Source organism: Micrasema longulum, unplaced genomic scaffold (genome assembly GCF_059751315.1).
Source record: "Micrasema longulum isolate JH-2025_06_02 unplaced genomic scaffold, ASM5975131v1 h1tg000206l, whole genome shotgun sequence".
Lineage (NCBI taxonomy): Eukaryota > Metazoa > Arthropoda > Insecta > Trichoptera > Brachycentridae > Micrasema > Micrasema longulum.
Window position 1 is genome coordinate 100,844 of NW_028277411.1, and position 13,214 is coordinate 114,057.

At 29.9% G+C, this 13,214-nt stretch overlaps 1 protein-coding gene across 6 annotated transcripts in view; it reads right to left on the bottom strand.

Annotated features, from left to right (window-relative positions):
* Eip63F-1 (Ecdysone-induced protein 63F 1) overlaps positions 1-13,214 on the bottom strand; it is a 176,142-nt gene that overhangs the window by 56,523 nt on the left and 106,405 nt on the right. The window lies entirely within an intron of this gene.

Here is a 13,214-nt window from a genome sequence, read left to right on the forward strand (position 1 = left end):
ACCAGGCTGGCGGTAAAATAACGACTAAATACGCGTAGGGCAGGACTGAGCATTTGGCCATGTGTTAAGTGTCATAATTTTAGAGGGTTTCAGGTGCGTCAATGTGTATTAATAGGTCGATGTATTTTTTTTAATACTGAACCTATTTCTATGGTAACATAAAAGCCGTATGAAGTAAAGTTTTGTTAGTATACTTAATAATGTTTCATCTGAATAGGAAACGCGGTCTGACTTTTCTTCATACAAACATATTCGCATATATTCTCTCTGGATGGCACTAAAGCAGTTTTTACACACAATAGATATTTACCATTAGCGAGTCCCTGTTGTTTCGTTCTTAAAAAAATGTTTATTATGAGAACTAGAATTATCCAAAAACCCGTAAAAAAGCACATATCTGCTGTCTTCGAGCGTACGGAATACAAATACAGCTATTTTTTAAAAACGCAAAACGTACAGATACAAAAAAAATATTCTGAGACTCTGAGTTTAAAATAAATAACAAAATCGGTTCAGTTTTGAGGTGCGGAAAACGGGACAACGAAACGTCGATTTTCTCTATTCCAACAAAAGGTCTAACATGACTCGTATAGTCTGCATTTTTTGAAAAAGATAATTTAGAGTCAATCCAAACTCCTAGATATTTGATGCTTTCAACATTCTCAAGAACCTCTCCATCTAATTCAACACTGATCACTGTTAAAACAGCGTTTCTTACCCATTATCATACATTTTGTTTTTCCTACATTCAGTTTTAGCTTATTTGTTTTAAGTCATTTGGAGACTGTTTTTAATTCTGCATTTATTTCCCTTATTGCTGAATCATATTCGTTATCAGCTTTATTAGATGCGGAAAGGAAATGACGATAATGAAACAATTATTGATAAATAAATACTTTATTTAAGAGTTTAAAAAAAAAGTTAAATTTAAAGATGTTTACGGCAAAATTAAAATAAAAACGCTTGAATAAAAATATACCACAGCTAAAAGTATTTTTGTATTTAGAATATTAATATTTCTCTTTATTTAATTGAAATGAAAGTTATGATTTTAGCAAACATGTACGTCAAATTAATTATAGACAAGCGCGGCCTACGTTCTTACTACGCAATATATAATGTGCCTTCATAAATATACGAGTGTGATAAACCTCATGATGGTGCGAAAATCCCGAGATAAATGTTAATTTAGAGGTTTTCCGTATAAAAAAATCACAGGATATTGTTTCCTAATAATGTATCTACAAGTATTGTGGTCTATATATCTACTGTCTCTACATTTATATTATTCCGAGTATAAATCAGCAGTTTCCTTAATCCTGGAATCTTCGACTTTTCGTTTAATCCAATTTCGTAGAATTAGATCGAAATATAGTGGTTGCGTTAATAGAATCGAAATAGCCGTATAAAAATTAACACTGACTATATTAGGTTGGTAACGTATGAACTGATACATTTTAGTTTCACTTTGTCTTTATCTTTAATCTTTTTTAAAATTTGTTGACCATCATTTGATGATCAATATATTCTGGTTGTAAAAAAAACATACTGAGACAAAATCGTTTGCAACCTTTACTGCAATCTATGAAAATTCTTGATTGTTGATATTACATTCTTTGTTTATCAAGGCTTTTTAAAACTTTTTTAATAAAAACATTGATCTTACTTTTGCAGTAAATCTGTTTTCGTATAAATAATTATTACATGGAATTTCGGTTTACCCGAAAATTTTATTGCATTGCATGAGCGTGTATAAATAAACGATTTCACTAACATATTTATGTGTAAACTTATAATTAGAAATCAAACACTGATTTGAGTCTACTGAACACTTTATTTTATTTTTACAAAAATAAACATGTAAAAATAAAAAAACGAATTGACATTCGTTTGAAAATGCCCTAATAGGGCGAAAGAATTGTCACGAAGTTTTTTATTTTTATATGTTTATGTTTGTAAAAATAAAATAAAATGTTCAGTAGACTCAAATCAGTGTTTGATTTGTAATTATACGTTTAAATATGGAGTTCTACAAAATAAATACCAAATCAATTAATATTTATGTGTAGTTTATTATTAAATTAACTGACTAAAACAAAGGAAAAATACAATAAAATGAATTCCAACAATACTGACAGAACCTAAGTGTGATATATAAACATAATTTACGTTTATGTTGAAAGTCGTTAACTTGGTCGTGTTGGGACAACCGAAACCAGCGCTTGACGAAAACAGTCTGAATTTAGTTTTATAGCTGCCTGTGACGTGTTGTGTGGCTGCGTTGACAGGCCTGGCACCTGGTGTTGCAATTGTTGCAAGTGTTTCAAGTGTTGCAAGTGCCCATACTTTAAACTTCACTGGTACTGTATGCTATTAAATTTCAAATTGAAAATACAAAATAAAAGTTTCTAAATAATGAGTTCAAAAATTATATTATCTTTTTGCTAAAGAAAAACATTTAATGTTAAATTTAAGTTAAGTTAAGTTGTCATATGAAAACGTCAACAAAAAATATTAAAAGAAATATGTTTTTCACTTACATAAAAAAAAGAAAAATTCATTTTGGTCATACTCTTAGCTTGTAGTAAAAATTTTACGTAATTTAAAAAAAACTTTTCTTTCAAAATTCTCTTATTTCAGTTTTTTTTTGCTTAAAGTTTTTACACAATGCAATAAAATTTAATTACATTTTTTCTTACCACGATTTACTGAAATCTAGAGATTTCTCAAAACAGTTTAAGACCTATGAATAAAATTATGTATTTTATATTAATACTAAACTGTTTATTTAAAAGATAGACCCTCCTTCTAAAAAAATTGTTGATAATTTCCCTTGTATTTTCTTGTATAGTTGTATACTGAGAAATACAAATAACGACATATTCACATGTAAGTAAAGGTAATTATAAAATATTATTTAATAATAAAAACGTAATATAAATATGAAAACTTATAATTTCCAGTCAATGTTTATTTAACATTTAACTTTGAAAAAATCATGAAGCTTTTTCTTGCATTAAATTATATTAAGATAAACATATAGGTCGGTTCGTGGGTAGATAATTTGATTGACTATGTGGTGAGGAAACATTAATCGAACAGCTATTTTCAGAAGTAAGTCATTAACGTGTCACATTAAAATTCATTTTAGTCCAGAAACCGTAAAGGATAAATATCCACTTGTAAATAACATAATACGAATACCTACTTAACCTGTCACTATTTACCGTCAATCAACATTTGCCTTCAGCCACTGGCCTACTGTCTACTGCCTACAACAGTCCACAGTATATAATGTAGTATTCGTATAATACATAAAGGGCACCTTTCGTAACGTCGCCATGGTAAAACCGATGTCCAAAAATAAGGTCATAAATACGGAGAATTTTCTTTGTGACTAAATCCGGAACGTTTTGTTCTGTGTTTGCAATATAATTCTCTAATCAATATAATACAAATTAGCCATGTTTAACGATAAACAGATAATAATATGTTAACTTCAATTTAATTCAGCATTTATTTATAAAAATTGGTTTCATAAAATTGTATTGTTTTCGTAATACGATTTGATTATTGAAAACATCGACCATTTATTACTTGTCTATTTTTTAAATGCGCACAATTGATGAACCCGCTTTTATTCATTTTATGCATTTCATATCTCTTAAAAATGTATGTAAAAGTTCTTATTTCAGTACAATGATATATTAAAAGAAAAAATATTTATGGACCATATCCTATATTTATGTTTGATTGCAGATATAAAAGAAGTTTTGTATTCAATTTATGATATTTTTGACAATGAGGAACTTCAGCCCTACGGGAAATTGGATACAAAAAATGTTTTCTTGCGCGGAGTAAAAATTAGAGCTTTAAATTGTGACTTAAAGTTTCTTGAAAATGTACAGAAAAAATAATAAAAAATATTTTCATAAAAACGCACTACTTTAAATGACGTCACTGGTTCATGTGAATCAACCTATGATCTGAGAGCTATGGAAGATTTCCGGTCTGCTTGTCGCTTCTGGACCAATGGGAAGAACTGAATGAGAATAAGCGGAAATGAACCTCTGACGTTACACGCGGAGTTATTTCAGAAATACAAAACTTTAAAAAATCGTAGCGCCGATAATACGATATATAAAAATTAAAAAAAAAAAATTGACTTAGTTTAACAGTCTATTAACAAATAATTTTTTTTTTAAAAACCACTGAACTTCCTCATTCTTGATGGAATTTCATTATAATTACATGGCAACTTATTAAAATATAAGTTATAAATAAATTTAAAATACTTGGTACAATTCCACTTTATCATTTGAATTTCTAAGTATTTGTGGAAGTTTCCTGAAATGTAGTTTTATATTTTTTAACGCTAACCGTTTATGTGAGAACAACGGCAAATTGTAACTTAAATTTCGGTCCAGGACTCTGGCTCCTAACCAACAATCGTGAAATCATGTTACACTCAAATAACACGTGATCAAGAATCGCTGCAATTACAGTACGCTTAAAACAGGAATAATACATTTCAGAGACCGGTATGACAAACACAAAATATTGTAATAAAACCAACTAGTCGAAGCGAAAGTTTTTGCAAAAAAGTTTTCAGGCGTTGCCTAGTATGTGGAATAATTCGGTCAGATAAATCTCTTCACAAAAATAAAGGTATCAGCTCTTCTAAAATTAACACTTAATAGTGTAAAATTGTTATTGTTTTACTTAAACCAGCCAATAACAGATCATAAGCCCTGTATATGCCTGAAGTTCCATATCCTTTCTCTAAAATGTTCTTTATTCCTGTTAAAATTTGTTAATATTAATGAGGAAGTTAAATGATACCGAAACAGTATTTTTAAATATTTTTTTGGACATTTTACATTTCTTAAATTTAATTTAATTTGGCAAAATTTCTTCGAAATGTACAAAAAATACATATCGTATACGAGTTAGTTAGAGAATCATAAACATAGTAGAAAATAAAACCATTTCGTAGAACAACGAGAATAGAAATGTAATGTCACAAGTAAAAATGTACGTGGGTATTTCAAAACAATTTTTTTAAGCCGTCATTGCCTCAAAATATCTCGAATTATTGTTAATCCTATTTTTAAAAAAAACAGTGAACATCTTTATTAGATGATAATGTTATAATATCGACCATGTTTAGGATGAAGGCACCGCAATTCTGGAAACAGCGCAGCGGTTTCATTAATTCAAATGTGTTTTCAACCAATTGCGTGGGTCTTATTATACTGGCAAAATGATTAAAGAGAATAGACGTATGTAATAAACAATTTTTTATTTTCAAATCATCAAAAACAAAATAAATACACATGTTCGTTATTTTGTATGTTCATTTATTTACTTACACATTATTTATCTGTACAATATTCTGAATACTCTGAATTCGGACAAAGAAATTTCAGGTTTCTGTGCCCCAAAATATTTAATATGTTACCCAAACATTGCAAAACCATGACCCGGATCAAGTAAATAAATTTGTAAAAAAATGGTTACTGGGTTTAGGTAGAGAAAAATCGGACAATTCAATAAAAAAACATTCTTAAACAATAAATACTATAATTAAATATTATATAATTTTATGATAAATTAACTAGTAGGTAGTCATATTATTGTTTATTTTGTATAAAAATGTCTGCCTTAAAACAAATTGTACCTAGTTAGGCAGATAAAACACAATCCTGAGAAATCTATTACCTAAAACATGTAGTAGATAAAGAAATTGTATTTTTTGTTAATAAACAGAGATATTTGATATTTATTTGATATGTAATATATTTTCTTTACTAACTTTATATACTTTGTGGAAATCTGTTATTAGTTCTGAGTTTATACACTATACCTGTTTGTTTACTATAAAAATGTATGTAGAACTGTCGATTTCCCAAATAAAATAAAATAAAATATTAGTATCATTATTATTATTAAATATTATGTTTGTACTCTTTCATTTGAAATTAATTACACTAATGTCTTAGCACTCGATGACAAACTATTATTTAATTAGTTTATTGGGACAAAATATGTGTTAATACTTTTTTTTGTGATATATTAATATTAGATGAAAGGACAGCTGGAACTCCTAGCCTAAATCCTAAATCACCCTCTAGCCGATAACAGATCAACTGATATAAACAGAGAAGAAAAAGAAGTATTCATAGTGTAATAACATGTGTATTTTATTAAATAAAATAATAGTAAAAATCAAATCGTTTTACTGGAATAACTGTAAAACCTTGGCAAATGGTTTGAAACACCTTTAAAATAATAAAACAGCTATTTCACGAATTCTGATTTAAATCCTTTGTTCTGAACCCGGTCAACACCTCAGAGTACTAATGTGCCAAGCTATAGAGGAGCCCAAACGTAGGAAAACCATTTTATGACTATTGGATATTAAGTTAGCTTCAGTTTGCAGCAAAACAGTGGGCCGTACTCAGATCGAGAATTGCCAAATGGATATTAATTTGGATTGTTAATACTTTTAAATATGTACCTGTGTAACAGTAAACATACTTTAATTCACAATTTTATCCCCTAAATTGAGAAAAAATAGTATCTGAAGTAAATATGTTGATATAAGGAAAGTTTTTAAGCATCATAATACACGTATCGGGACAATAAATGCCAAAAATCAATTTAAATCGTGGGAAAATATTCGAAATCAATTACCTGTGAAAACTGACTCCTTTAACACATTTAACGCTCCTACTGCTGCAACCAAACATACTGCAATTCACCATAGTCGATTTTCATTTATTATAACGTAAATATCCAAGTTATTTTTAAAAAAAGGCAAGCACAGCGACAAAAGAATCCGCTAGAACCGTTATGCGTATGTTGTAAAACAAAACAAAATGGCCTCCAATTTGTTGCTAACGAACATCGCTTGCGTTCTATGAAACAAAGTGTCCATAGGTTGACGCATTATTACTCTGAGGTCAATACATATTTCTTATCTGAATTTATTTCGACTACTCGACCATAAATTAATTTTTAAGTCCACATTTCCTGAATATAGTATTTTTACAAGTAGGGAATAACGTTAAAAATGCATTATATATTTAGAGCTGAACTATCAATTTTATCAAATCAGTCAATCAATGTTTAAAAATGAGCACATACAAAACGACTTCAGTTGGCATCACGTCATATTGACGTCACGCGTTACGACCGCCGACTGGGCTTCTAATAAACATTGCGTACAAATTTGGCGCCGAAACGTCATACGTGCTGTTTGTCCCGCAGGGCGCATAACATCTCTTTTTTTAGGTAATTCAAAATATGAATATTTTAAACCTTTATAGAAAATTTATCCGACGTCGTACGAAATATTAATACCGTTACCATTGTAATTTTTGCTTATTTAAAAATAATAATAAAAACGTGAAAATACCCTGTTCGACGATCAAGCGTCAATTTTTAGCTAAGACGTTTTCGTGAATACGAAGTTTACTTTCCTATACAATTTCCTCTGCATTATGTCAAATAAAAATATCGAACCACAACGCGGGAAATATCTTCCATCTTTTCATCACGCGTCATTCTTCTTTTCCATATTTTTATTTCATTTCCTCCTTATTTGGCAATACAGAAAATCGCATGCACATAACAGTTATGGGCGCTCTCAGTCATTTTTCATATATAATTGTTGCCGCTGGATGCATCCCACGACTGAAAAAATACATGATAAAAATTAAATAATAATAAATAATGAATACGAATAAATACAGACAAAATGATCAGTTTTATTTTAAACCCCTACCAACTAACATATCCTTACCAGTCTTTTATAAACATCACCACTTTTTGTTTACGAAATTCACTTCAGATATTTTACCCGAGTTTTGAAGACAAAAAATAAAAATAAAATTAATGAAATAAGATTCGTCTTTTTATGTTTACCTGTTAAATAAATGATAAAAAGAACTTTATACAAAATATCCCTTTCGATTCCAGTCAATTAATAATCCTAATAGTTTGAAACAGTGAACTCGAACTTCGTTTATCACGTATTTTTTTGGGAACATTTCCTACCGAGGTAAAATGAATGTGCTAGAAAATGAGAATCTTTTTGTGGTCCAATGGGTTCGAAGTTCAAATCTGGCATTTTAGATCTAAGAGTCTGTGACACTACTAGGTTCTACATAATAAAATATAAAATAGCAAGGAACAATATATAAAATACGACAGAATCATATATAAAACACCACATAATAATATACAATAATAATTTGACAGTATAAATGATTTATAGATATTTTTAATATTTTTTGTTTTTTTATATTATTTATTTAGTAAAATAAATTAAAACAATCTATTGATTGATTAAGTGGCAAAGACGCTTGTCTCACGCATGGTAATTCTAAATTCGATTGCTGATGAGATCAAGATTATTGTACATTTATTAAGTCGATATCGGTGCTTACAGCTAAAATTGAGCTACCTGTCTCGTAGTACCAATAAGTTATCGAATCTGAATTAGAAAAATATAACAAAATTCGTTTAAATTACCTAAGAAAGGGTTAAAACTTGAATTTCCAAGTTAGTGTCGGTCGAATAATATGACACGTAATGTACCTGACAGATAATATCAACGTTGTAGTTCGCGAAATTTGAGAATATTCCTTCACGAATAAATTCAGCCGACTAAATAATCGCTCTTCTGCCGCTTCGAAATATTATCCTCAAAATAAATTGGGTTGTCAGCAATTGCCTTCGAATTTTCATACCTAACGTGTTGTTATCTGGTAACTCGATACTACGTTATAAATGGGAAAGCGATAAAATCGCACGGTAATATATTTTTTTAAATGACAATTTATTCTAAGATAATTTAATTAGAGTTTATTTTTTGAAAAGTCCATTGTCCATTTGATTTTTAACGTGATACCTTTGTCGCTGCCATAGCATTCATAATTTGTAATCTATTTTTGTTCCATACAAATGCATATATACATATTACAAAAAAAATAAAATAATAACGTATCCTTTTTTTCAAATTTCTAATTCAAATTCAAATTATTTATTCACAAAGTAACACAACAAATAACAAAGGATTTAAGAAGTTAAATTGTAACTTTATATCAAACCAAAAACCCTTGAGCAATGGTTCGACCTTATTAAGGTATAATACTCTCTAATACCAAGAGTATTTGCCTCTTAAACATAGTTTCACTAATGTGGAAGATGTCGATCACCAAAGTGATAATGTTCAGCTGCTTGACTGCTCTTCCAATCGGCATGACCAGAGGCAGGTTGGTTCTGGAAACCGGGAGGTAAAACAGTCTGTGCTGACGCTGTCGGAGATAGCCATCAGGAACATAAAAATTGATACTCTTTAAAATGGCCAAGTTATCGACGAAACCCTATGAGGCCATGGGCCCAGTGTTGAGTTGGAATACATCATAATGGAAAGTGGAAGCACGTACATAATTAAATAATAGCAAAAATTAAATATTTTTACATAAACACATATATTTTTATAAGCATCTGGACAACACGCTTAATAGTATATAAATCTATGCAATATCTCGCTGAAGTCTCCTGCAATGCTCTCTTCCGTTAAACAAAATCAAGACTTGTACACTCCTCCTGAAAATGAATCCAGGGCATTGAACACTCTCGGGGCCACAAAAGATAAATTCCTCTGAGCAATCGTCGTACGTGTTTTTGTTTGTATTTAGACAGGAAAAATGTTTCAGTATGTCGTAATTTGTGTAGACCAGCTAATTGAAGATAATTGAATTAACAAAAAAAACATATAAAGCATCGAAGCAATTGTATGTGCATACAATAATGTATTTTACTATGTATTTCACAATATTTTCACTATGTCAACAACCTTTATTTATTTTTTCAATGTATTGAAAATTGTTTTTTTTTTTGACTGGCTTAGAACGGGGTAAATATCCTTAATTACATAGTCAAAGCAACTATGTATAAATGTATAATTTTATGTTTATAGTATGATAATAAATCAATTTGTTTATATTTTATTTTATAACATTATTTACCTAGCGGCTTTAAACCTTTAACTGCATTTCTTTAGCTTATTTAAAAAAATAAAAATAAAATTGTTATTATTATTTTTATATATTTTTTTAAAACCAACTTAACTTCTTAACACAGTTCTGTATTTTATTTCTCTATATTGTATTTTTAATTTTATGTTGTTTATACACTCATCTTTTTATTTTTATTTTTATACCAACTATACTTCTTAACACTGATCCGATCTTTAATTTCTTGATATTGTATTTTTTTAAATTTATGTTGTTTATATACTCATCTTCTTTTTTTATACCAACTAAACTTCTAAACAATGTTCTGTCTTTTATTGCTTTATATTGTATTTTTTAAAATTTTATGTTGTTTAAATACTCATGTTTTATATAACTTCCATGTATGTAAAAGCCTTATGAGCGTGAAAAATTTATAAAATAAAATAAACATTTAAAAAATTGATACGACTCTTTAACTGAAGCACAACTAAGAAGTTACATAGTATGTGTTTAATGTGATCACTTTTAATAGTCGACAACAGATTATAAGTTGTGAACTCAATGTTGAATGAACTCTGTTGAAATAAATTTAAATATGAATAATTCCCTAGGGATGAAATCCAGCCAGTCTGCAAGCATTTGGACATACTCAAACATTGTTGAGTTGTGAACCCTGTTAATGCCTGACTTCATTACCTTAAAAGTAATGTTTTTATATTCCGGACAATAGTTTCAAACCACAATTATGGAATAAGCATTACAATTATTTTAAACGGGCTTTTAAGCAATTATGAATGTCTTATATTTATATATTTTAGCAAGTAGTGTTTAAACCGCAAGCAGATATAGACCCAATGCTCCCGCCAGAATGTGGATAAAACTCAGGTAATTCGATTAAAAACTAATAATAACAAATTTGGTCGAAATTGCGGGTTGAAATCATTTTCCTATACATAGTCGATATGTCAAATAAACAATAAATTATATTTTTTTACAATAATTGGTTTTTTTTTTTAATTCAATAACGCATTACATGCATTGTATGGATTGAAAACATTGACTGAGGAAAAAATGCTGGAGGATGCTGCTTATTCATCTTGCGTGAACGACTCCATTCTTCGGGTATAATTATTACCGACCGAAAGATTCTTCACAGCATGCAGGAAAAACATTTAATTCTACATCGGACAAGGAGGGAACGAAGGGTTTTGAAAAGCTTGTAGTAACAGGGACAGTTAAGGTTATAGCGAATACAATAACGGTCTCCTAGAAGATGTACTGACCAAATAAAAGAACTAACAGGGTCCTTATTGAAACAAAAAAAAAAATTCGGAGTTTTCCCATTAATTGAAAGGTTTTATTCTAAATACCGCTTCTGTTCATAGTAAAGATTTGTTATATTACATTATTCGTCTAGACTCTAGTTCTAGGTAAAGTGACAATCTATTCATCCATTTTAGGATATAGTCGTTTATTTGTCTTCTACCAAGAAAAATGGTTGGGATTTTGACATGTCATTTGGAAATAATACGTCACATAAACATCACAAACTGTTATATAATATCTTTTATGAATTTCTGAATATTTGAAAACAAAAAATGTAAGAATTTCTTAAAAAACATGAAAATCGTATTGAAAAAAAAAAACATTAAAATATCTAGGGAACAATTGGATATCCGTCTGGGTTGATAAGAAAATCGATATTTTCATAGGTAATATTGATCATACTGTGTTAATATTTTTTAAAAATTGTATTAGCACGTACGAAAATTAAATAATCGGCAAATAAATACATCAATGTATAATTATGTATTTAAATAGGTAGACAAGACTTTCTGAAAAAAATTAACGCTATTTCCCGTTTTTAATATTTAAACGTAAGTAGGACCGCTGACGTAGGTATAATAAATAGATCCAGTACTCCTATACTAGCTACATCTAAGATATAGAAAATAAAGAGTTGACAACAATTTGAAAAAAAAGAGATACTACGATACACATGCAATCATTAATGTAAGAAAAAGATATATATTTCATTAGTTTGTACATATTTCTGTGAAACTCGTTACCACAGAAACGACACTAGGTGGCAGCTGTCAAAAATTTTTTAAATGTGCCGAAAAATATAGAATTATGTACTTTTTGATCAAATTTGGTTGTATGTATTTACGAATGAAATGATACGTCCGTTTTGTTTTTGTCGTTGCCATAGTTGGAGTATAATTGAACATTTTTTCGTCACAAACAACGACAAATTTCTGCGCAGCATCATGTCTGACAACAACAACAAACAATCACGCCGTTTCTCCGTAGGGGTAGGCAGAGAAGATAGAACGCCATATCACTCTATCTTGGCATACATACCTCGCTTACTTTACATTCATACATCTTCTCATGCATGCACGCCGATTATTCCGACTTTTGACATGTCCATCTTTAAGTATTTGATGGACTTGATTGTGCCATGTCTTTCTCGATCTTCCTCGTTTCTGCATCCATCAACATTCTTTTACATGTCCAAACCAACGCATCACCTCTTTCTTAATTCTGTCGATAATGCATGTCTCAGCCTTACACACTTCACGGATCTCGACATTTGTGCACCTACCATACATCGTTTTACCACATCCGCCTGAGAGATCGCATTTCGACAGCATTCAACCTAAATTTCATCATCATTTTTCCAATTCCATACTTCGCTCCCATACATTAGAGTTAGCACTAGAACTCCGTTGTGAACTGCTAGTTTAGTCTCCTGCGATAAACATGTGTTTGCCAAAGTAGATTTCAGTGCACCGTTCACCCTGTTTCCGGCACTCACCCTCCTTTCAATATATTTCTCGGTCTTTCCATCCCTCATTTAGTTATATTTTCATCCCTTTCAAAAACAATAACTTTCGATTTATCAACATTCATAAGCAAATCGCTTTTCTTGCACACATAGAGATCATGTCTGATCATAATAAAAATCCGTACAGAAGACAGAAGGCAATTACCCACGACTTGAAATGACATTTTCTTCGAGCTATCAACGTGTTTATTTCATAATACTCGTATGTCATAGAGTAAAACATATAGATTTGTTTAGTACTTTAAACTGCGATGAGGATACGCAACAGCAACTCCATTCTCAAAACACGAATGAATACTGCTCTTGGATTGGATGAAGTTTCGCTCCCGGTTGCG